The 25,901-nt window shown below is 36.0% G+C and overlaps 1 protein-coding gene across 8 annotated transcripts in view; it reads left to right on the forward strand.

Moving 5' to 3' along the window:
- The window catches only part of FAM13A (family with sequence similarity 13 member A), a 344,460-nt gene that overhangs the window by 91,419 nt on the left and 227,140 nt on the right, over nucleotides 1-25,901 (forward strand). The window contains exon 1 of one of the 8 annotated variants that reach the window (XM_087863997.1): nucleotides 7,174-7,188. The exons of the other annotated variants lie outside the window; for them this stretch is intronic. The gene's annotated coding sequence lies outside the window, so the exon portion shown is untranslated. Of the gene's footprint in view, nucleotides 1-7,173; nucleotides 7,189-25,901 lie in introns of those variants that run through there. 8 annotated transcript variants of the gene reach the window in all.

Below are 25,901 nucleotides of genomic sequence, written 5' to 3' on the forward strand. Positions count from 1 at the left end.
TTTAAAGTGATAAAATGATTGCTACTAGATGGAAAAATACAAGCTCAATATGTCAGTGACAGAAAAATGTAACATTTACTACATTTGTTTTCTAGGGATAAATTAGACAAGAAATAAACTTGTCTCCTTGGTGGATGCTATAGCACTGGCCATAAGAATTTTTGTAAAACTTCATATTTTCTCTTCCTTATTATTCCTTAAAGTTCTTTAATTGTTGGTATGTGAAACATGATTTTGCAATCCAGGGACTTTTCTTTTAACTCTCCTATTAACCTATTAATCCCCACTGATATCAAACACATTTCTTCTAGTTATAAGGACAGAGAAAGAATATACTCACACCTTAAAAGCTCTCATAAATTGTCAGCAATTTTTTAAATAGTGTATCTGCTTATACACTCAGTTAATTTATAGACTCATTCATCAGTCCAGAACTAGTAATATTACAGTCCTCAGAATAACTGTCCAAATATAAACTCTGGCTTAGATCATAGGAGGTCCAGGGTTCCAGGACATTCACAGCCTACTATTGCAGGAAGTTCTACCCTTAATTTTTTTTTTTTTTTTTTTTTGAGAGAGAAGAGTGCACACAAGTGCATGTGCACGCAAGGTGGGAGGGGTGGAGGGAGAGAATCTTCAAGTCTCCCTGCTCAGCGCGGAGCCCTCCGCAGGGCTCCATCTCAGGATCCATGAGATCATGACCTGAGCTGAAACCAAGAGTCAGATGCTTAACCACCTGAGCCACCAAAGTGCCCCAAGAAGTTCTACCTAAATAACTATTCCCATTGTAACCTTAGAGATTTAAATTTTAAATAGTAACATTTCGTAGGATTCATTAGGGTCTTGTGAATAAATATCTCAAACATAGGCTCCACTAACTTCTTACGAACTTTGTGTTAGTGAAATAAGCTGTATTTAATTTATTCCTTTTACTCCTGTGTTCAGAGTAAACCTTTGGTGATCTACATGTAAGAAATTAAGATAGGTGGAAAACTGTTCAGTAATTTTGAAATGCTAGATTCTAAGAGAGGTGAAAATGAACTTTTAAATAGAGTGTTATGGTTTTTTTAAAGATTTTATTTACTTATTTGAGAGCGAGTGAGCATGCAAGCATGCAGAAGAGTGGGGAGGAGCAGAGGGAGAGGGAGAAGCAGACTCCCCACTAAGAGCAGAACCCAGCTTGGGGCTCTATCCCAGGATCCTGAGACCATGACCTGAGCCGGAGTCAGACGCTTAACCAATTGAGCCCCAGGCGCCCCTAGCACTTATTTTATAACACACAGATCCATACCTCATTGCTGAGTTACTGGATTGGGCTTGATCTGGAATTTCTGGTAAACTGCTTCAATTAATTAAATATCAAATAAATAATGAGTGTTTATTATAGGCTCTACTTATCAGTAGAGCTTTTAAGCTTTTTGTATTGTGGTAAAATACATTAAAAATTTACCATTTTACCATTTTTAAGCATAGAGTTCAATGGCATTAAGTACATGTACAATGTGATCGACTTACAAATATAGCAGTTGCCACTAGGTACTTTTCACATTGAAATAGATTATAATTTTTAAAACTGTTGTCCATTGAGCTCTTACCAGGTACTGTACTGTCTCATTTATCTGATTGATTCTAAAGAGGCAGAAGTGGTTTGTTTATGTTGTCCTTGAAGTTCCTCTGTCTTGGAATTTATCATGTGTCATGTAAAGATCCAGTTCAATTTTTCTTCAAGTAGATAGCTAATTGTTGCCAAATAATACACCGAGCAGTGTTATCTCTTTGCTAATTTACAATGCCAGCTCTATCACATATTAACTTTGCACACATACATGAGCTTGTTTCTGGCTTTAATATGGCTCATTCTTGTGCTCCTCTATTTTTCTATCAAATTTTCTCTTTCAGAGGAATTTTGGAATTTCCCTGGTAAGTGGTATCTCATTGTGGTTTTTTGGTTTCTTTTTAAAGATTTTATTTATTTGAGAGAGCAGGAACAGGGGTGGGGAGAGACAAAGGGAGAGGGAGAAGCTGGCTCCCTGCTGAGGGGGAGCCCGACATGGGGCTCGATCCCAGGACCCTAAGATCATGACCTGAGCTGAAGGCAGATGCTTAACCGACTGAGCCATCCAGGCGCCCCGGTATCTCATTATTTTGACTTGCATTTCCCAGTGTTGAATATCTTTTCATGTACTTATTGGCCATTCATATATTTTTGGAGAAATGTCTGTTCAGACTCTACCCATATTTTAATCAGATTTTCTTTATTGAGTTCTAAGAGTCTTTCATAATTTTGGATGTAAGTCCCTTATTAAATATAGGATATGCTGATGTTTCTGTCGTTCTGTATTGCCTTTTCATTTCCTTTTTTTAAGATTTTAATTCCAGTATAGTCAACATACAGAGTTATATTAGTTTCAGGTGTACAGTGTGGTGATTCAGCAACTCTTATTACTTCAGGGTAATAGTACTTCAGGGTAAGTGTACTCTCAATCCCCTTCACTTATTTCACCCATACCCCCACCTACCTCCCAGCTGGTGACCGTTAATTTGTTCTCTATAGTTAAAAGTCTGGTTTTTTGTTTTCTTTTTTTTCCTTTGTTCATTTCTTTTGTCTCTTAAATTCCACATTTGAGTGAAATTATGTGATGTTTATTTTTCTCTGATTGATCTCACTTAGCATTATACTCTAGATCTATCCATGTTGTTGCAAATGGCAAGATTTCATTCTTTATGGCTAAATAATATTCCATTGTGTGTGTATGTACACACACACACACACACACACACCCCACATCTCTATCCATTCATCCCTGATGAACACAGTATACTTTCCTAATTTGGCTATTGTAAATAATGCTGCGATAATTATAGGGGTACATATATCCCTTTGAATTAGTGGTTCGTTCATTTGTTTGTTTGATGGTTTCAGGTCTCATATTTAGGTCCTCAATTCATTTTGAATGTATTTTTGTATATAGTGTAAGAAAGAGATCCAGTTTCATTCCTTTGCACGTAGCTGTGAGTTTACCCAACACTATTTGTGGAGACTATTATTTTCGCATTGCATGTTCTTTCCTGCTTTGTTGAAGATTAATTGACCATGTAACTGTGGGTTTATTTCTGGATTTTCTATTCTGTTCTATTGATCTGTGTGTCTGTTTTTGTACCAGTACCATACCGTTTTGATTACTACAGCTTTGTAGTATAACTTGAAGTCTGGAATTGTGATACCTCCAGCTTTCTTTTTCAAGATCACTTTGGCTATTTGGCTACTTTTGTGGTTCCATACAAACTTTAGGATTGTTTGTTCTACTTCTGTGAACAGTGCTGTTGATATTTTGATAAGGATTGCATTAAATCTATAGATTGCTTTGAGATGTATGGACATTTTAGCAATGTTCTTCTAATCCATGAGCATGGAATATCTTTCCATTTGTTTGTGTCATTTTCAATTCCTTCTAACAGTGTTTTATAGTTTTCAGAGTACAGGTCTTTTCCTTCTTTGGTTAAGTTTATTCCTAGATATATTATTATTTTTGGTGCAATTGTAAATGGGTTTTTTTTCTCCATTTCTTTCTGAAATTCATTATTCATTATTAGTGTACAGAAAAGCAATAGATTTCTGTACACTGATTTTTGTATCCTGCAACCTTACTGAATTCATTTATCATTCTAGTAGTTTTTTGTTGAAGTCTTTAGGGTTTTCTATATATAGTATCATGTCAACTACAAATAGTGAAAGTTTAACTTCTTCCTTACCAACTTGGATGCCTTTTATTCCTTTTTCTTGTTTGATTGTTCTGGTTAGGACTTCCAGTACTATGTTGAATAAAAATGGCAAAAGTGGACTTTCTTGTCTTATTCCTGACCTTAGGAGAAAATCTGTTTTTCCCTATTGAGTATGATGTTAACTGTGGGTTTTTCATATATGGCCTTAAATATGTTGAGGTATGTTCCCTCAGAACCTACTTTGTTGAGGGTTTTTATCATGAATGGTTGTACTTTGTCAAGTGCTTTTTTCCATATCAATTGAAATGACCATAGGGGTTTTATCCTTTCTCTTATTACTGTGATGTATCACATTGATTGATTTGTGAATATTGCCCCCCAAAAATAAATTCCACTTGATCATGGTGAATGATTTTTTGAATGTATTGTTGGATTGGTTTGCTTTTATTTTGTGGAAGATTTTTGCATCTATGTACATGAAAGATACCAACCTATAGTTTTCTTTTTTTGCAGTGTCTTTATCTGATTTTGATATTAGGGTAATGCTGGCATCTTAGAATGAATTTGGAAGTTTTCCTTCCTCTTCTGTTTTTTATAGTATTTTATGAAGAAGAGGTATTAAGTCTTTAAATGTTTGGTAGAATTTGCCTGTGAAGCCATGTGGTCCTGGGCTTTTGTTTGTTGGGAGTTTTTCGATTACTGATTCAATTTCATTGCTAGTAATCCATCTGTTCAAATCTTCCATTTTCCCTGATTCAGTTTGGGAGGTTATATTTTTCTAGGGATTTAACTGTTTCTTCTAGGCCATCCAATTTGTTGGCATATGATTTTTCATAATACTCTCTTTCAGTCTTTTACAATTCTGTGGTATTGGCTGTTTCTACTCTTTGATTTGTGATGTTGTTTGAGTCCTTTTTTTATTTTTATTTTTTTGATGAGTCTGGTAAAGGCTTATCAATTTGGTGTTCTTTTCAAAGAACCACCTCCTGGGCACCTGGGTGGCTCAGTCAAATAAGCATCTGCCTTCGGCTCAGGTCATGATCCCAGAGTCCTGGGATCAAGTCCCCCATTGGACTCCTTGCTCAGCAGGGAGTCTGCTGCTCCCTCTGTCCCTCCCCCCACTCGTTCTCTCAGTCTCTCTCTCTTTCAAATAAATAAAATCTTTAAAAAAAAAAAACAAAACAGCTCCTGGTTTCATGGATCTCTTCTATTGTTTGGGGGTTTCATTTTTGGGTTTTGGGTTTTTTTTTTTAGTTTCTATTTCATTTATTTCTGCTCTAATCCTTATTATTTCCTTCCCTCTGCTGGATTAGGAGTATTGTTTGTTGTTCTTTTTTTTTTTTTTTTTTTTTTTTTTTTAGCTCCTTTAGGTATAAAGTTAAGTTGTTTGAGATTTTTCTTGCTTCTTGAGGTAGCCCTGTATTGCTATAAACTTCCCTCTTAGAACAGCTTTTGCTGTATCCCAAAGATTTCAGACTGTTGTGTTTTCATTTTCATTTATCTCCATATGTTTTTTTAAATTTCTTTGATTTCCTGGTTTGCCCATTCATTGCTTAGTAGCATGTTATTTATTCTCCATGTATTTGTGCTCTTTCCAGATTTTGTCTTGTGGTTGATTTCTAGTATCATATAGTATTGTGGTCAGAAAAGATGCATGATATGTCTTCAGTCTTTTTGAATGTGTTCAGATTTGTTTTGTGGCCTAATATGTGATCTATTCTGGAGAATGTTCAATGTGCACTTGAAAATAATGTGTATTCTGTTTCAGGAGGGATTTTTTAGGAGGGGGAGGGAATGTTTTAAATATATCTGTTACATCCATCTTGTTCATTCAAAGTCACAGCTTCCTTGTTGATTTTCTATTTAGACAATCTGCATTGATGTAAGTGGGGTGTTAGAGTCCCCTACTGTTATTGTATTACTATCAAGTAGTTCCTTTATATTTGTTATTAACTGCTTTATGTGTTTGGGTGCTCCCATGTTTAGTGCATAAATATTTACAGTAGTTATATCTTCTTGTTGGATTGTTCCCTTTATGGTTATACAGTGACATGTCTTGTGACAGTCTCTGTTTTAAAGTCTATTTTGTCTGATACAAGTATTGCTACTCTGGCTTTTTTTGACATCCTTTTGCATGATACATGCTTCTCCGTCCCCTCACTTTCAATCTGCAGTGTCTTTAGGTCTCAAATGAGTCTTTTGTAGGCAGCATGTAAATGGGTCTTGTTTTTAATCCATTTCGATCACCCTATGTTTTTTGATTGAAGCATTTAGTCCATTTACATTCAAAGTAATTATTGATAATATGTTTTTATTGCCATTTTGTTACTTGTTTTATGGTTGATTTTGTAGTTTTTCTTTGTTCCTTTCTTTCTTGCTCTCTCATTATTTGGCTTTTTAGTGATATACTTGATTTCTTAATTTTATTTATTTTCTTTTTATTATTTTTTTCTTAATTTTATTCTTTGCATATCTATTACTGGCTTTTGATTTGTGGTTACCATTGGTTTGTATATAACAACTTTTGCATATAGCAGTCTGTTTTAAGTTGATGGTATTTAAGTTTGAACCTGTTCTTTACTCTTCTCCCCCCACCATGTTTTAGATATGTAGTGTCATACTTTACCTCCTTTCATTTTGTGAGTCCCTTGACTGATTTTTGTAGATATAAGCACTCCTTCTGTGCTTCCTACTTTTCTTGCTAATATGTATGGTCTTTCCTTTCCATTCAAAGAGTCCCATTTAATATTTCTTGTATGGCTGGTTTAGTGGTAATGAATGTCTTTAACTATTTTCTGGGAAACTCTTTATCTCTGCTTTTATTCTGAATGATAGCCTTGCTGAATAGAGTATTTTTTGCCTGCAGGTTTTTTCCTTTCGGCACTTTGAATATATCACCCCACTCCCTTCTGGCCTGCAAAGTTTCCGCTCAAAAATCAGCTGATAGCCTTATGAGGTTTCCTTCATATGTAACTGTTTTCTCTTGCTGCTTTTAAAATTCTCTCTTCATCATTACTTTTTGCCATTTTAATTGCTGTGTTTCTTGGTATGGACCTCCTTGGGTTGTTTTTGTTGGGGGATTTCTATGCCTTCTGGATCTGGATTTCTGTTTCCTTCCTCAGATTTGAGAAGTTTTCAACTATTATTTCTTAAAATAAATTTTCTGCCCCATATTCTCTTCTAAGATCCTTGTAATGTGCATGTTATTATACTTGATCGTGTTGCTGAGTTCCCTAAGTCTGTTCTCATTTTGCATAATTTTTTTCTCTCATCTGCTCAGCTTAATTACTTTCCATTCCTCTGTCCTCCAGATTGCTGATTCATTCTTCTGCTTCCTCTAATCTACTATTTATTCCATCTAGTTTATTTTTAATTTTATTTATTGTGTTCTTCATCTCTGATTGATTCTTTCTTATCTCTTTGTTAAGGGTCTCACTGATGTCCTCCAGTCCTTTCTCAAGTCCAGTGAGTATCTTTATGATCATTACTTTAAATTCTCTTATCAGGCAAATTACTTATCTCCATTTTGTCTGGCTGTCTTGCTGTGATCTTGTTCTGTTCTTTCATTTGGAACATATTCCCGTCTCCTCATTTTGTCTAACTCTCTGGGTCTGTTTCTGTGTGTTAGGAAAGTCAGCTACATCTCTTGCTCTTGAAAGTAGTAGCCTTATGAAGAAGAGGTCCTGCTCTGCCATGCCATATCCCCCCATTCGCTAGAACCTGGCACTTGAGGGGCATTGTCTATGTATGTTTATTGTGCCCTGCTGTTGGGGCTGAGCTGCTTTTTCGTTTGTCAGAGATGCAGTAACGTCAAAATGCAGGGTGCTTTCCCTGAATTTTCCCCTGGGAAGCTTTTATTGGTAGGCAGGGCTGCAGTCAGATCAGATGTCTGTCTCCAGCCTACTGCTGAAGCCAGTCTCACTGGTGTATATGGTTATCTTTCCCTCTCCCTGGGGCAGGAGACCCTTTGCAGTAGTGCTGGCTCCTGTACGGGCTGCTTGTACAGTGCCTGGCTTGTGGCACCACTTTGAATGAATTCTGGCCAAGAGCATATTGGAGGGGGCATATCCGCAACATGAGCTGGGGCAGGACTCACAGTGTTAACAAGGTTTGCATCTGGTCCTCTTCAAGAGGGGCCTGCCACTGCCAGAAGCAAAGGTCAGTCAAGTTGGTGTGCATGGGTCCACAAAGTGATATGGGGAGAGGCATGGTATTAACAAGGTTTGCACTGATTTTCTGTGGGAGGGGACCCGCTGTGCAAGGACTTAGGCAAGCCTCAGAGGCTTGGAGGGGGCGGGGGAGGCATGGTATTAGCAAGTTAGGTAGCTAGTATAGGTGTCGTGTGGTTTCTGCAGGTAGCTGTGTGTTTATGCTGGGGATCAGGGGAGGGAAATGGCACCTGCCAACTCCTTTGCTCCGGGAGGAGCCTCCCATTGATCTCTGTCCCTCCAGGACTCCCTCTGAGATTAGTAAACAACTCTCCCATATGTCCCAGGTGTTTTTCAACTGCTGCTTCTATGCTGTATCTCTGCAGGGTGTTGTCATGCTGCCTTATTGAGGATAGAGATTCAGTTTCCTCTTGCCCTCCCGGCTCTTACAGAGGGATCCTGCTGATTTTTAAAATTCCAGGTTTTAAGTCCCACTGGTTGTAAGAACTCATGAAATTTGGCCCCAGGCGTGTTCTCTGGTGTGAGGGTCTGTTTCTCTCCCTTCTTCACATTAGTGGTGTCCCTGACTCCAAAGGACAGTCCTTTGGGTCCATTTAGCTCTGGACCCTATCTCTGCCCTTCCTACCCTCTTTAATATGGCCTCTTCTCTACATTTAGTTATGGAGTTTGTTCTGCCAGTCATCAGGTCATTTTCTGGGTTACTTACACTGATATAAGTATTATCTAGTTGTAACTGAGGTGAGGTAAGTGTCCTCCTACTCAGTCACCTGCCAACAATCCCCTGGTATTTTCTTTTCTTGATTGTGTGTTTTTAAGGATGATTTTTAAAGTTTTGATGATGTTCAGTATGTCGATTTTTTTTTTTTTCTGTTGCTTATGCTTTAGTGCTGCATCTAAGGTTTGCCTAACTTATGAAGGTATTTTCTCCAAGAGGTTTATAGTTTTAACTCTTCTCATTATGAAGTTCATTTCAAGTTCATTTTTGTGCTGTGTAAGGAAGGAATCCAATTTCATTCCTTTGCATGTGACGTGCAGTTATCCTAGTACCATTTCTTGAAAGTACTATTTTTCCCATTGAATTCTCTTAGTCTTTTTGAAAATTAATGGACTATGATTGCCAGGGTTTATTTCTAGACATTCAATTTTATTCCATTGATCTCTATACATCTACACTTAGTCCACTACCACATTGTCTTGATTACTGTAGCTTTTTAGTAAGTTTTGAAATCAAGAAATGTCAGTTTCCAGCTGTGTTTTTCTTTTTAAGGTTGTTTTAGCTATTCTAGTCCCTTGCTTTTCCAAGTGAATATAGATTCATCTTATAAATTTCTGTAAAAAAGCCAGGGAGTATTTTTATAAGAATTTTGTTGAATCTGTAGATCAATTTAGGGAGTTTTGTCATCTTGACAATATTATATTTGCCAATCCGTGAATATGGATATCTTTCTACTTACTTATATCTTATTTAATTTATTTCAGCAATGTTTTGTCATTTTCAGGGTAAAAATTTTATACTTCTTTTGTTGAATCTTAGTATTTCTTTTGTGTGCTATTCTAAATACAGTTTTAATTTTTTTGTTTTTCATTGGTGGTGCTAACAAAGTTTTAATTCACATTCATTTTATTATGAATGTAGTTAGACATCTTTACTAGATAGCTGTTTAAGGGCCCTTTGCCTTTCTTTCTCGTGATGTGTTTATTCCTGTCTTTTGCCTGTTTTCCTATGAGGTCTTTAGGTTTTGGGTTTTTTTTTCCCCTTGTTGAACATATATTTATTTTTAGCCTTGACATCCTCTAATAAACACATTTAAAATGAATTTTCCTCTCAGTATCATTCTAGTAGATTACTTTCAATATTACTGTGTCACTTTTTGTTATGGGTTGAATTGTCCAGGATATAAAGCCTGAGACTGAGGTTTCAAACTGCAGTTGTACTGAGTTATGCTCTTCAGAGCTACCCCTGTAAACCATAGAGAAATATAGGGTTAGGGAGAAGTTGAACTTCCATGTAGTTGTAACAAAAGCCTCAGTCAGTCACCAGTTTACTTAGAAGCTTAGATGGCCTTTCAGAGATCTCTCAAATTGAGTCAAGGAGGCTGGTCCAATAACCCATTTTCATCAGTCACTGGAGATGAACTGTGCCTAGGGAGGTGGTATAATCTTGGGGTAGCCATGAGCCATAAGCAGGCAACACTCTCAGCAGCATGTTTCATGAATGAAACATGAAGAGGGAATGTGATATCATTCCACAGAAACCACTATATTTTTATAATGTGATAATAATGTTTTTATAGTATACTATGGCACAGTAATATTTTTCTATGAAGCGAACATTGGACTGTAAGCTGTGTATGTTTTATATGACTATTCTAAGGAAATTTCTAATATCCTCATTTCTAGGACCAGTAAAAGCCCTCCTAGGGAATATTAGAGATTAGCAGGAATTGCTTTCCCTAAGTTTTAATAGTTATTAAAATGGGTGCTGGATTTTCATTGGTTTGGATGGTATGACTTAATAAAAGAAAGTTAATCTAGTCTTCTGCCATTTGGTAGGTTTGATATTCTGCGTTATTAATTTTTCTGTTACTTTTGCTGTAAAATAGGACTTACAAGGTTTTCTTTGAAACTTAAGCAAGACCATAAGAGAAAGTTCATGGTACTCAATTAGTAGAGTAGTGTTGTAAAACACATGCATTTAACTGAACACATTTAAAATTAAGGGAAAGATCCGGTTTTATAGCTTCTGTCCATCATACCAGTTAGTGAACTGGGCTCCTTAGAAGCCTGAGATCAGGGACATGACTTTCTTCTTACCTCAGTTATCTTAGTTTTCACTTTATTCTTACATTGGGTACAAGCTTCTAACAGTATTGAGTATACTTTTTAACATTAAAAAAAATTTCTTGTCCAATGAAACTTCTAAATACAGACCAACTTTTTCAACTTTAGTATTTGTAGCAGACACAAGTCTTATGTTGTCCTCAGATTGCCTTGGCGTTACCCCCCTCCCAGACCAGTCTGCCATCAGTGTTTGACCTTTACTTGCCTTGGGAATGCTGGATCCTTCTCCTTGGCTGCTGCCTTGAAGCTGGGTCAACCAGCTACTTGCACTGAGTTTCTGGCTTCCCCCACCATTGGACCCTATACTGGGCTCTGAATTCCTGATGGGTTGCCAGAGGAGCTGGATAAGGCAAGCTGAAAGTGTAGAACAGTTAAATCCCTCTGAATGAACCTTGGCAATGGGAAATAGAAATCAGGAGGGAACTAGGTAGACCCCATTTTTCTCATTCCCATGGAATACTCTATGCCATGGTTTCTTCTTACAGCCAATCTGGTGAATTCCGGGCTGCCAAACAAAGCATCTGTCAAGCAAACTGTTGTGTGGTTTGGGGTTTCTTTGTGAAATAGCTATTGACATCTTACTTTGTTTCACATCCCTACTTCCCTTCTTTCTTCGCCCATGCTGCCCCATACCCTATCCCAATATAGTACACCAACATCTTCATCCTTGGCTCAGCCTCAGTTTTTTGGGGTGGTTTTTTTTTTGTTTGTTTTTTGTTTTTTGTTGTTGTTGTTGTTGTTGTTGTTGTTGAGAATTTTTAAGTCACTGTGCACTTACAGGGAGCAGACTATTCCAATACAGGAGAAAAATTTGTTAAGATGTGATGAATGAAAGATGTTACACTTTAAGTGTTTTAAAGGATAATGTTAGCTATGCATGATTTTTTTTTTTTTTTCACATGCTGACTTTGGAAAATAAATTCCTGGGGCGCCTGGGTGGCTCAGTTGTTAAGCATCTGCCTTTGGCTCAGGGCCTGATCCCGGCATTCTGGGATCGAGCCCATGTCAGGCTCCTCCACTGGGAGCCTGCTTCTTCCTCTCCCACTCCCCCTGCTTGTGTTCCCTCTCTCACTGGCTGTCTCTCTCTCTCTGTCAAATAAATAAATAAAATCTTTAAAAAAAGAAAAGAAAAGGAATTCCCCATATATAACAACTCCACTGTAAATGTTATACTTCCCCAATACTATTATATAACTCCTTTGAATTTAAATTTTCCTTTGACAAAAAAAGTGTTCGAAAGCTGAGAATGTTAGGAAAAACTACATATTTGTTTCATATGTTATTTAGTTAATTGAAAAATGTATTTGTTAAATGACATTAACGAAGAGACTGAAGATCCCTAATGACCTTTAGCTGAGATATTTTTGTCAATATTCTTGACACTTTGCATTAAACGTACTGTGCATACTTAGTTTCCATCATTTAATAATATCAGTAACATCCAAATGTACTCTCCAGTAATTAAAATTGCTAATTGCTGCTGGTGATGATCCATTTGGATCAAATTCCACCTCATTTCTTTGTTTCCTTTGCCTTTTGTCTATAGATCTGTAAATTAATCCTATTGTTTGAGACAAGTGCATCAATGTAATCAATAAGGTAATCAGTAATATTATAGCTGTTTCTGATGCTTAAGAGGTAAAGGAATTTTAGAGTTTGAATAAAGCCTACCATGTGTGCCTTAATCCAAGATGCCACATTTTTGCTTAGTGGCAGTATAAAAAAAATTTTAAAGCTGTTTGGGGGCTCCCTCAAATCTTGCAGAAAAATAACACAGTAAGTTAATGGTACCAAATCACTAACTTGTAACTTGTAGTTCATGATCTTTGTTTGTATATGTGTATGTAATTAAGTATTTGGACAACATCAGTAAATATTAGATGAGATCAGCTAAATTCGTAGACACAAACAGGATGTGTAACCAGATAAGCCTACAATGTTGCCATCATATTATCTGCTAATAGCTACTAAGCAGCTTTGTTTGGTTTGCAGCCCAAATGTTACTTTTAGAAAATTGGTAATTTGGATTAAAAAATGTAGATAGTTGAAATTTTAAAAAATGAAGCCCAACCCTGGTTTTACATAGTCATATATTTATAACCTCATTAGCATACTATTTATAGAATTCAAGTTGTTCATTTAATTTTTAGCACAATTGTACTTACTACTGCTATCCTCCATAAACATGTTTTTGGCATTTTAAAGAGTGAGTGATTGGAAAGTTCCTCCTGTGTCTGCTGAAACCTGTACCTGCACTTTCCAGTGGTTACCTCATTGCCTTAATTCTGTCTTATCCCACTCTCACTTGTAACTGTGATAATTGACTTTGCAGTTCCCTTCCCCCCCAAAAAAATGGATATAAGTTTATTTTTTATTTCAAAAGTAACATATGTTCATTGTAAAAAAAAACCCAGGAATAAGGATGAAGATGAAAATCATCCATAATTCTATTACCCAGACCCAGTCACTATGCACACTTAGGCTTACATGCTTCCATATTCTTTGCATGCTCACATATATATTTATATTGATGTCTGATTAAAGATAGCATAATAAAATAATAACAACTTGTAACCTTTATTTTAAAACTTAATGTCATCTATCATGGCATTTTTCCATACTTAAAATTCTACATCATCATTTCTAGTGACAGGATTGCATTTCTCATCCTTTGATCAATAGCCTTTATTTAAAATGTCCCTATAAAGGGCATTTCACGGCTGTTATTGTTGTTTTTTTCTCAGCAATAATAACAGGTAGTATTTATTGAGTGCTTACTCAATTCCTGGTAGTGTTCTAATTGTTTATCATTTATTTGCTTATTTATCCTCAAAACCTTATGAGGCAGGTACTGTTCTTATCTCTACTTTTCACATGAAGAAGCTGAAGCACAGAAATTCTAACTTGCTCAAGGTCACATGGCTAAGAAGTTTGAGTCAGGGTTTTGAATCCAGACAGGCCGGCTCCTGAGCTCCAAGCTCTAATCACTGCTCTGTGTTTCCCCTATAAACAGCATCCCAGTGATTATTCCTGAGCATACGTTTTTCACACTTCACTAATTATTTTCTTTGGCTGTACTTTTGGAAGTAGACTTGCCTGGTCAAGGAATATTCGTATTAGCAAATTTTTTCTGCATTGAAAGAGAGTGCCAGTTCATGCTGTGGGCAGCAGTCTAGGACTGTGTCTCCTTTCCCACACCTTCTCCAACACCAGTGTTATCCTACCTTAACGTGTTTGCCAGCATAATAAGTGAACATTATTTCTTTTTAAAATTCTGGCTTATTCGATTCTTGTGAGGTTTAACATATTTAAAAGACTATTTTCCCAAATACTTTTACTTTTGTCAATTGCCTTTTCACTCTTTTTTCAGTTTTTCTATGCTGGCACTCGTTGTTGTTGTTGTTACGGATTTGTAGGAGCTCCTTTTGAGTACCACTATTAATTTATTGTTATACACTGAAAATATTTCTCACAGCTTGTAATTCATATAATTATAATTCCCGTTATGTGGATTCATATAATTCATGTTAGAACCTCGTAATTCTTTTGCCATAAAGAAGTTGAGAGATTTTATTAATCCTATCTATATCAATTTGTGTTGTTTGGGTTTGATGTTATTTTTAAAAGGCCTTCAACCTCAAGGTTATAAGAATATTTAATACTGTGTGTTCGAGGTTTTTGTATTTTAATATTTATGCTTAGAATATATGTGAATATTATTTTACAACAGGTATGCTGTGGGAATCTAACAGCTACTAAATATTCTCTCAGATTTTATCTTAGGATATATACCATTTTTTAACATTTAAGCACTGACTTTTAGTGAAATTTATTTTGGAATAAGGTATGATTTAAGGATATAGTTTTTCACTGAATAGTTAACCTGTTAACCACACAGTATCTAGAGGGTAATTCATGCTTTGCCAAGTACTTTGGAATGTCACTTTTATCATTATATCAAGTTCTTAAATATATTTTGGCTTTCTCTGGGCTCTGTTCTGCTACCCCGTTCTGTCTGCTTCTCTGGTGCTAGTATTTATAGCTTTATATTTTATAGCTTTATATTTATAGCTTTATATTTTAATGACATGTATAGTATTCTCCCATTTAATTCTTCTTTTTTCTGGATTGTCCTGGATAATTATGGACATATTTTCTCCCAAAAGAACTTCAGCATATTTTTCTAGATCTAAAAATTCCCAATGAGCTTTTAGGTTTTTTCCGGTATAGTTGAAATATTTAATATTGAGTCAGTCATTGAATAAAAGGATGTATCCCTTCATTTGGTCCAGTTTTTACTTACGTATTTTTGTTTTATAAAATTGGAGAAGCTTGAAAAAATATGTAAAGTTGCAAGGTATACAGTGAAAAATCTAATTGTAATCCACTAATTGTATTACTTAAAAATAATGACTTTAAGTTTTTTATCTATTTTCTTCCAGCTTTTCTCCCAGGTATATACACTTTTTAAAAAATTAATCAGTTTTCTATTTCATGTACATCTTTAATCCTGCATTGTTACAAAACATTAATTTATAAATCTCTCCCATATCACCGAAATCCATTGGTTTACATCATTTTTTAATTGCTCATAGCCAGGCCTTTTTATATAGAAGATGACAGACTTGCATTTATTAAATTCTGTGTGTGTACAACAAGTACAATCATCTATTTCTCATGGTGAATCCAAAAGCATGGTTCATAGTGTCATACTTTTATGGATAAAGAACTGAAGTATATGAAATATCAGTTTTTAGGATTACAGAACTAAAATAGAACTGATAGAATTTATTTTGGTCCATTGCAATTGAAACTTAGAAGTAGGCAAGAGAATAATTAATTGCTTTTTAAGGAGAGTAAAAACCAAATTGGTGCCTAAAGATTTCGACATTATCGTTGTTCCTTGGATTTGTTATCAGATGGATTGAAGTATTAAGTTGACCATATAAAACCACTATTTTTCTTCTTCACAATGGCCAAATACTGAAATTCATGTAATTCAATGTAATAGTAAGCTCAAGTCTGTTTCTAATATTATTAGCTAAGACCATGAATTTAGATCATAAGAAGTTAAAATATTCATACTGAAAACAGTACTATAAATTTTCCATTAGATGTCTAATTTTTTTTTCAGAAATCATGATTTATAAGTATTTATATAAACCATACAAACTGTTGCTTCCGATATTCTGTGTGAAGTGTAAACTGTATTTAGTGGTAATAATACTTCAAACCTTGGTTTTTCAAACAGAAGTAATCAGAAAAGACGTTTTTTGACTTGGTCTCCCTTGAGAGGTGGCAGTAGACCTGTAAGTAAATAAATGAAATAAGCAACCCATAGTATTGAAAAATATACAGTGTAATTTACATTTTTTTCTTATGTGAAACAATTTACTTTGTCATATTGCAAGGAGCAGGGATTTGTTTTTCCTACAACTTTTAGGTTAGTATATTAAAAGTCAGTGCTGATATGAGAAAAGATGTAATAGAGGGTTTGTAGGTCTTTTACCACATCATTGTGATGCAATGTTTTTAAAATGTGTGAACTCTTCCCTGGAATATACCTCTCTAGAGAAATAACCAGGCTTAGTGGTTGAACATTGCTGATTGGGGCCAGAGTCAAAGATTTCTTATCCTTTTAAAAATAATCCCTGGAGCCCTTCAGTCTCTGTGGGAATGCAGTGATTAAGCAATAACATCTGTCTGGCAGTTAATGATCATCTGGAGAAATATATGGTCCAGCGTAAATTCAAGGTCCTTTAAGTCAGTTGGTTATTTATTAAAGAGAAATGCCCAGCCAGAAGACATCAACACTGCTCTGCTAAGCACTACTTTAAAAAATAAAATTGCATGTTTCTTTTCTAACATACTTTCAAAAGACTTCTACATTCATGATTTATTTCTTATATCAATCTTAGCAAGCCAGATGATTTCATTTATAAAAGATGACATGAGTCTCCATGGGGTGTCTGGTAGGGGGGTGGGTGTCAGTGATTAGCCACAAGTTATATAACTAAGCAGGAAGACTGAGAATAGGATGTCTACAAACTCCTAGTCTGCTTTGTTTTCTATTAGATAACATATTTTCTTAAGATAATACTATAGATGTTGTTTACTGCACCATACTTTTTCTTGCCAGTCATGGGTTGTGGGGTTAATGACCTGTGTCGTAGCAGTTGCCTTGATGTGGCCCATGTGTGTATAAAGCACAGGCTTGAAAAAAATGAAAGAATTTAAAGCAAATAGTCTTTTCTTTGGGAGAAACAAGCAAATGCAGATTCTAATAATTCTGTTTTTCTTATTTTAAATGTCTCTAAAAGAAAAAGTGAAAGCAAAATCATTTTACTAATGGAGTGTGGTTGCTGTCTGTAAGACTTCAAAATTAAAACCAGTGCCATATGTCTTGTTCAAGTGTAATCTTGAAAGTAGCTCTGACCTTTTAAACTCCCTGAATCGTCATCCAGTGTTGACAAGTGGCAAATTGAAGCATACATGCAAAAATATATAAATATATATATGGAGAGAGAAAAAAAGAAAGGGAGATAAGGAGGAGAGAGAGGCATGTTTCTTAGCTGTTGACAAAATCCAGTGGCAAATTTATACTCTCAACATTGTATGTGGGAGTGTGTATGTACACTTACATAATAGTCTCCAGAAATTATTATCTAACACCTTCATGTCTGCCTTCTGCAGATACACTTGTCTTTTATTTTCTCCTATGAGGATTAGTGTAGAGACTCAGTCTTGGAGGAACAGAATTCTTTCTCTGTTATTAACTAGCTTTATGACTTTAAGCAAGTCACTTAATTTTTCTAACCCGCTTTTTGCTACTAGATATGTAAATTTCTTTTCAGCAGTAAGATTTTTATTATATGGTTTTAGTTTTCTGTAATTGTTATTTACTAATTTGGTGAATTTATTAATTTGCCAAATATTTTTAAAGCATATACTGTGTGCCAGCAGGCAGTGTACCAGATTTTTGGCCAAACATCCTGGTTCTGCCCTCAGGGAACTATACAATATGGGGAAAAGAGTAGATTCCTTAAATAATTACTGAATTACGGTTGTGACATGTGTTGCAGTGGAATAATGGAGACCCTGATCATATGAATATATGAGTGTGTATGCCAGAGAAGTGGCTTGCTTGTGCTTCATTCAAACTTAGTTGGCTTAGATGTCTCCTTTTTAAGTACTCCACATCCCCCTGCCCGATCACTTCATCTCTTCTTTGGCTGGTTTTGACCACTTCTGGTTTTCTTTTTCCCACTTCAATCCCAATACATGCTATTGCTAGAATTATCAATTTAAAAAATACGATCGTACCCCTCTCTTGCTTCCAAAACCTCCATTCAAGACTGTCTCTTTTCTCTCCTAGGGCATTCAAAGCCTTTAATGATTTGGTTCATAATTTCTTGTGGAGCCTCAACTTGTTGCTACTACTTCCCAAGAGCTCTCCATCAGGGATTTGGAGATAGGCCACCATAATTAAAGTAGAGGAAAATCTAGGGGCTGAGCTAGAGTTTAGAAGTCATTCTAATTTATTTCTTGAAAACAAAATGGACAAACTCTCCAAGAACAGTGGCATCCTGGAGAATGTCCATAGTTAAGGAATTGGAAAAAACCATTGGCGAGATCATAGGAATATAAGCTAGTGTAGCAGCAGCAAAGCCAAAGAAAATAGAACTTCAAAGGAAGGGTGAACTATAGCAAGGGATCAAGAAGAAAGAGAACTGAGGAACGTGTCCTGGATTTGGAGATGTAGAAGTCATTCAAACCAATAATTGCAGACGCATAATGACACTTTATATGGTTTCCAAAAGAGCAATCTTCTGAGTAACACTCATTGAGAAAATATTATGACAAGCATAATGTTACATGGGGAAAAAGTTAACTCTTTGGGATCAGAAAAGAAACCTCTATTTCTAGAATTAGTACTCATTTAAGATGTATTAATATAATTGTGACTGACTCAATTTTTCAGCCTAAAGTTCTCAACTTTTTACCATCTCATGCAGTCTTTGTTAAATTTGTCATGGCACCTCTAAGTTTTCCATGAGAGAGCAAAAGGGGGAAATGTGAAGGTAGGTTTGTTTTCTGGTTTAGATTCCAAAAGCAGAATGTAAATGAATGATGACCTAATTTTATGTAAGTTTTGTAGAACCTGACTGAATAGCATGTTTGCTGTATGTATACATAGTTGATTGGAGTATTTTTGTATTGGATTGGGCTCAGGTAGGTTAAATCACTTTAGTTTTTAAAGAAACAGCTATTACAACTAGAAATGAAGAGATCCAGTCATGATTAAAGACTAATAGAATATTTAAAAGCAGATTGGTCTCTTATTCTCCTTGATGTTGCTAATAAGCAAAAAAATTTCCCTCCTAAGGAGCCAAGAGAATTACTTTGTTGGATCATGAGAACAATTTTGTGATAAATCAAGATGTAACAGGACTTAACAGTTCAGGTTTTATATAATTTTATAAAGAAAGGCAATATCGCCAGACTGTCTTGGTTTTACACTTTGCTCCATTGCTTTCTAAGAGTGGGACTTGAGGCAAGTTATTTAACCTCTCATTTCTTTATCTTTAGGGATAAAAATACTAGCTATCTTATGTAGTGGTCGTTGATATTATGAACATATATGTGTGTAACTGTATATATGAATACATAATATATGTGAAACTTGGGGAACAGTTCCTGGAATGTACTAATATTATTATTGCTTAGTGATTTTCTAAAAATGCAATATCTCTTCAGTTTGCAAGTTTACCCATTGTGGTGTTTCAGATCAGTGACAGCATTAAAGTGGCAAATTTGTCCTTAAAATAGGACATCTCTCAGTGTCTTAGAGAAGCCCAGGGATGTATATAAAATTAGACCATTATTTCCTAGATTGTTATTACAATATTCATTTCTATTGTAAAATGTAATTTCCATGAGCATCGATTAATCTAGGGGGTTAATCTTTCCTATAGACATACTTTTAAATATAGATGGCAGATATTTATTTCATTTATTTCAATGTGTCGCTTTTCTAGACCTTTTTAATTTTCATCTTTTCAAAGACTCTCCCAGGTCTTAAACTCTCTTGCTTTTGGCAGCTCCACACCACATCATCTCAAATGTGTTCAAATGCACCCACAATCCATATTAATCATAATGTATTTTTAAAAATTGATTTCTATTGAGCTGTGATTAAATAACTGATACAATATTTTAAGACATTTAAGTATTTACCAATTTTAATTTTGTAGTCTTCAGGGATTTTTTTTGTTTGTTTTTTTGTTTTTGTTTGAGTTTTTGTTGTTACATTTTGGAATCCTGAGATCTCAAACATTTTTATTGTCTCATAAAAACTCTTAAGCCCTAGGCTCTCTATCTAATGGATAAAATGGTCCTATTCCAAATCTAATTATCTTAGAGAAACCAAAGTGACTCAGGGAAATAGTAGTTTATCTTCAGCTATGCCCTGAATTCACCCCTTCCTCATTCAGGTACACATCTTTATTCTCTCTGCATAAAATCAGGTTTGCATGAAGAAATGAAAGTGCTTACCTTACTGGAGAGTTCATGTTTACCCTGAGAAATGGCAGAATTAGATTAAGTTAGACTGGTACTAAAAATCTAGGATGGGTGCCTGGGTAGTTCAATCAATTAAGCATCCACCTCTTAATTTCTGCTTAGATCGTGACCTCGGGGTTGTGAGATCAAACCCCTCTTGGGCTCTGGGCTCAGTGCAGAGTCTGCTTGTCCCTCTCCCTGCCCCCACTTTCTCTCCCTCTCTCTCTCTCTCTCTCAAATAAATAAATAAAATCTTTAAAAATTTTTTTAAAAACTCTCAGATGTACGAAGCCTGGTAAACAGCTTATAGGTTGGGTTTTGCTTACCTATATCAAACAATCTGGGTGATGGGAAAATGGGGTGGTCTGTGAGTTTAAAGACTGGAATATTTTAAGCTTAACTAATATTAAAATAGAGCAACACCAGGTTATTAGTTTTACAACTTGGTTTTTCTTTTTTGAAAATAGCTTCAAAGAGGAACAAAATATTAGAGAATCTCTTAGCCCTTTTCCTTTTTAGTCCTTATGTTATCAATTCCACTCACTCAAAATGTAAACCTACACATAAACTAAACCTATGCACTTGTTTTAGTAGATGGTGTTGGAAAACTGGCTTCTTTAACGTGGAGAAAAAAGGAAATGGGATACCTAACTAGCATCATGTCCAAAGGTAGACTCTGGAAAGACTCAAGATCTAAATAGGAAAGGAAAAATTATAAAATGAATAGAAATAGAGGAGGATACTGTTGTGATTTGGGGAAGGGAAGAATTTCTTAAATAAAATCTCCAAAGCACAAACCATATGAAGAAAACAAAAAATGAATTTTATTATATCAAAATTAAAGATTTTTGTCAATAAAGGATGACAAATGATAGGCTCAGAGAAGACACTTGAAATGTTTAAAACTACCAAAAGATTTATATCTAGAATATACAAAAAAAAAAAAAAATCCAAACTCCTGAATGGTAAAGAAAAGTGAACAAAGGATAATGAATATAGATAGTTCATAGAAGAATAAGCATATAAAGAGATGTTCAGATTCTTCAGTCATCAGAGGATTGTTTTTAAGAGCTATCATTTTACATCCTTAGGACTGGTCAAAATTAGAAAAAAGTAAAATGCCGAGTGTTGGTAGTGATGTAGGAATATTAAAAACAAAACAAAGCGTAAACCTACACATAAAATGAACGGATTGTGCGTAGACATAAATATAGGTATATAGATAGAGATAGATCAGTCGATCTGTATAAATATCCATGACCTTTTAGTTTCTTAATGGTTTTTTTCTTAATTAAGCATAAAATAAATCTTTAATCATCAAAAACTGATTGAAAATATATTATCAAAGGCCCTTCCAAGTTGGAAGCAAAATAATAAGAGTAACGAAGAACTGGTTGGAAGGAGCATTGTATTCAAGTCCTTGCTTTATGGCTGCTTGGCTAAGTACTTCAGGGAATTCACGATATCTCTTCATCAACTCTCCTCAGATATGAAAGAGAAGGTGGGAATATATTATTTTGAAACTACCTCACAGCTCTAAAATTCTAGTAATTGTAACACTTCTTAATCCTCATTCATTCAGCAAGTATTTGACAGCACTGTTCGATGGCTGGGGATGGGATGATATAACAGCACAGGCCTCAGTGACCACTTTTGATTAAACGTTGGAGATGGCCTTTCTGTAGAGCTGACATTTACATTGAGATCTGAAGGACAAGAAGTCAGCGAAGCAAAGAACAGGAGTGTGAGAATCTCAGGTTAGAAAATACGTCAGAACATAGTCTCTGGCGGCACACTGACTGGATTCACTTCCAAGCCCTGCTATTCACTAACTGTATACTCTAGGGATAGTTTCCTTAATCTTTCTGAAACTCCGTTTCCTCCTCTGTAAATGGACATATTATTAGCATTTACATTATAGAGATGGGAAGGTAAGTGGGTTAAGACACGTACAGTACTTGTGTATAGTAAGCACTCAGTAAGTTTTACCTTTTATTTTATTTTTTTCCAGGTAGAGGAAATACATAGTACAAAGGCTCAAAGATGAGGATAAGCTTGTTATGTTCCAGAAACAGAGTCTAGGTCTGTTTCTGGAAAATGGTAGGAAATGATGATGTAAAAGAAAGCTGGGGCAGATTGTGTAGAGCTTCCTCAGCTAGAGAAGAGGTTAGACTTAGACCAGGAAAAGCAGTCACAAGGTTTTAAGCAGGGGAGTGACATGGTCTGAGTCGCATTTTTAAAGGATCATAATTGGCTGCCGTGGGAAATGTGTAGAGGGCAGTGGACCGGCTGTCGGGGTGGTCCTGGTGAAGGGCAGTGATGGTATGGCCAAGGGGGTTAGGAGTGGGGGTGGAATGCTGAGCAGACGTGAAAGGGTTTTAGGCACTTGAAATCATGTGAAAGAGGTGCCTGAGGGAGAGTGAAATGGGATAGAGAAGAAGGTCCAGACCCCAAATCCCTACTGAGCCCTGTCCCCTCTCTCTTGTTCCACTATGAGCCTGGTGGTCATTTTTACTTGTCCAAAGATCTAACTTATCCCCTTTACCTTCCCACCCAGCCTCTGACCAACTCTATGTCTGCTGTTCTGTTCAGGCAGTTTAGCACCCTCCTCTCTCTCTGATCCTCGTGATAAATGGTCAGTGCCTGCCTACTATTCCTTTATAATGTCTTTCAAATCCTGAATCTTCTTTTAAGTTTATCCTATCATCACCCTATTCTATACTCTCATCCTCTTCTCTGAGTTATTACAATAATTTACCAACTGAAGTCGCTCCCATAAGAATCTCCCTCTGTAGTTCAAATTAATATGTGAAATAGTACTTTGCATTTGTGTACCATGTTCTAATTTTAAAAGTGCTTTCATATCTGCTATTTGATTCTCATAAAAAAAACAAAAACAAAACAACAACAAAAAAAACCCTGTCTTCTGATGAGGAAACTGGCAGTGAAGGGCTCGGACAGGCCCAGATCCTACAACTAATCATTGATTGAGCGAGCATGGCTCAGGCCCAGGGATTTTGATTTCGTCTTTCCATCATGGTACAACCACTTCTATCTTTTCTAACACCAATATTACCCCACCTAAAATGCAGTCTTTGTCCTGTCACTTCTCTATTCAAAGACTGGTGTCGCCTAGGAAGAGAATTCAACTCTGGCAGGCAAGGCTCTCCCCAGACGGCCTTGGCTTCCACCCCACTCTATGTCCCTCTGTTCCTGCCTTGAATCCTTGCCTCAGTGTAAACTGTCTCATTACGTTCCCTCTTACGTGCATTGTTCACAACTTTCTTCCAGTCAAGGATGCCCGTATTTTCCCTTCCTAACTCCTACCAGAACCTTCTTATCAGTCTGTACGCTAGCCAGATTTCTTCCCAGCATCTTCCACGAGGCCTGTCCCAGCCACTCCCACCAACGAGCTTCCCGTCCTATTTCAGAATTCAGTCTAGGGCCTGGAATTAAGGCCTGGGTAGACTCCCATCTCTGCCACTTAACAATTATCCCACCTGTATAAGTCATTTTAACTTTTCTGATTTTATAATTTCCTATATTTAACATAGAAATTATGAAAATTACTGCAGAGATTTGTCTTCAGGATAAAATCTAATGAGTTAATGTAGAAATGATATGTCTTTAAATGTTAGTTATTACCGTCACTAATAACTTAAGGCGTTCAATTATATGACCTCCTTGGAACATCTCTATACTGATGACATTATTTCCTCACAAATATTTTATAACCCCTTAGTTAAAATGTATGTTCCTTTGATGGAAGAGGCTGATTGTACATTGTGATGTGACCCCAAAGTCCAGAACAGTGTTACAGGGATATTTGCTAGTTAAAAAAAAAAAAATAGTTTGAGAATACAGAAGGAAAATAAATGCCGCTTGATTTAAAAAAAAAAAAAAATTAAGACAGTTATTTAGCTCTTACATCCTGGAGTTTAAATTCCCATTATGCTGGTAAGGTTAAAAGGGCAGGAACACAAAGTAAGAAGTGTGTGTTTGGGGGAGGGAGTTGTGAAGGGAGAGAGAAGGGGTGACAGGATAAAAACTTCCAAAATACTTTTGGAAACTAAGTCAACAATTCCCTTTCCACTAAGAAAGAGCAGTGTATATCCTCTCATGCACATGGTGCAGAAAAAAGGATTGAGAATTGAGAACAACGGCCAAGTGTTCTAAACTCAAAACAAAGTTTCATTGTGGAGTCAGTAAGTACTGTATCCGCACTTCATCAAAGCTTAATTCTAGGTCAAGGCCAAGAGAAAATTCGAAGGCTGAAAAAAAAAAATCAATTTACCTCGCTACTGATCCTACTATTATTATACGTGCTATGTTGGGAAACAATGATTGTCTGGCCCATAACCCCCTTAATTGTTCAGAACACAAATGGTGCAAAGTTGACACTTTAGAAAGGTGTGTTCTATATGTGCGCTATATCAGAAATAATGTAAATAGTTCTTATTATCTGCCCATCTTAGCCATTGGACCCAGACAGCCTCCCACCTTGAGTCAACAAACCTTGAGTCAATAAGCACTGGCATTATGGCAGGTCCTTTGTGGAAAGGAAAAAACAGGAAAAGTAAGTATACAGAGGACTGTAATCATGGAGAGGAAACTCACACACACACCACCATGGCTTCTGTCACTCCGCCGGTCCCCTCCATGGGGCAGCACTAGGAACTGCTTTAGGGCCTGACAGCCAGAAAAAAAACATGCATAAAACTCCTGCTAACAGCTGAGTATCAACTGTTTTACAGCCCCAAAAGAGTTTCCTTTCCCTTCCTCTCCTATTACCCACCCCTGCCCACAGTGGGAATCTCTGGCTGTTGATCAGAATTTGGGTTTTTTTCCCTACAATTTTGATGGTACAGTGCTTGTCCCATTGACTTTTCTTCCCATTGTCCTTTGTCATGTTGTAAGTCAGGTAGAAATGTCTCTCATCTCTATGATGAGTGGAGATAAGGCTTACCACGTAGGCATCATCCCCCAGGGCTTTTATTACAAATTAAGAAAAATATGAAGACTCAGACAATATTCATAGCTGACCCTCTAGGGTAGTTAAGATGTTGAACATGGAACTTACTAGTAAAAGCTCTGATAGAGGAATTTGGTATATTCTGTCTAAACTGGAAATGACCAGGAGCACCTGGCTGGCTCATTGGTAGAGCATGCAGTTCTTGATCGCAGAGTTGTGAGTTCAAGCCCCACATTGAGTATGGAGCGTACTTTAAAAATAAAAGAAAAGATAATTTTAAAACTTCAAAAAGAAACTGGAAATGATCACATATGAAATACTGGTGGTATTGGGGAAAGATCCCACTAAAAAAAAAAAAAAACCTGAAGATTTTGGAAGGAGATGAGGTTATTCGTTCACTGACTTTATTGAGCACATCCCTTGTCACAAGCACCATACTATGCACCAGATACACAGTAGGTGAACAACAGAGATACGCACCTTGCTTTCCACAAATGTGTTTTTGTGGAAGGAGACAGACGAAAACACTATATTAATAAAAAAATAATTATTATAACAATCACAGGTAACACATTAATTCATCTAATCCTAACAATAACCCTGTAAGTTAACTAACATTCCAAATTTACAAATGA

This window comes from Ursus americanus, chromosome 8 (assembly GCF_024610735.1).
Source record: "Ursus americanus isolate L20-20 chromosome 8, mUrsAme1.1.p, whole genome shotgun sequence".
NCBI lineage: Eukaryota > Metazoa > Chordata > Mammalia > Carnivora > Ursidae > Ursus > Ursus americanus.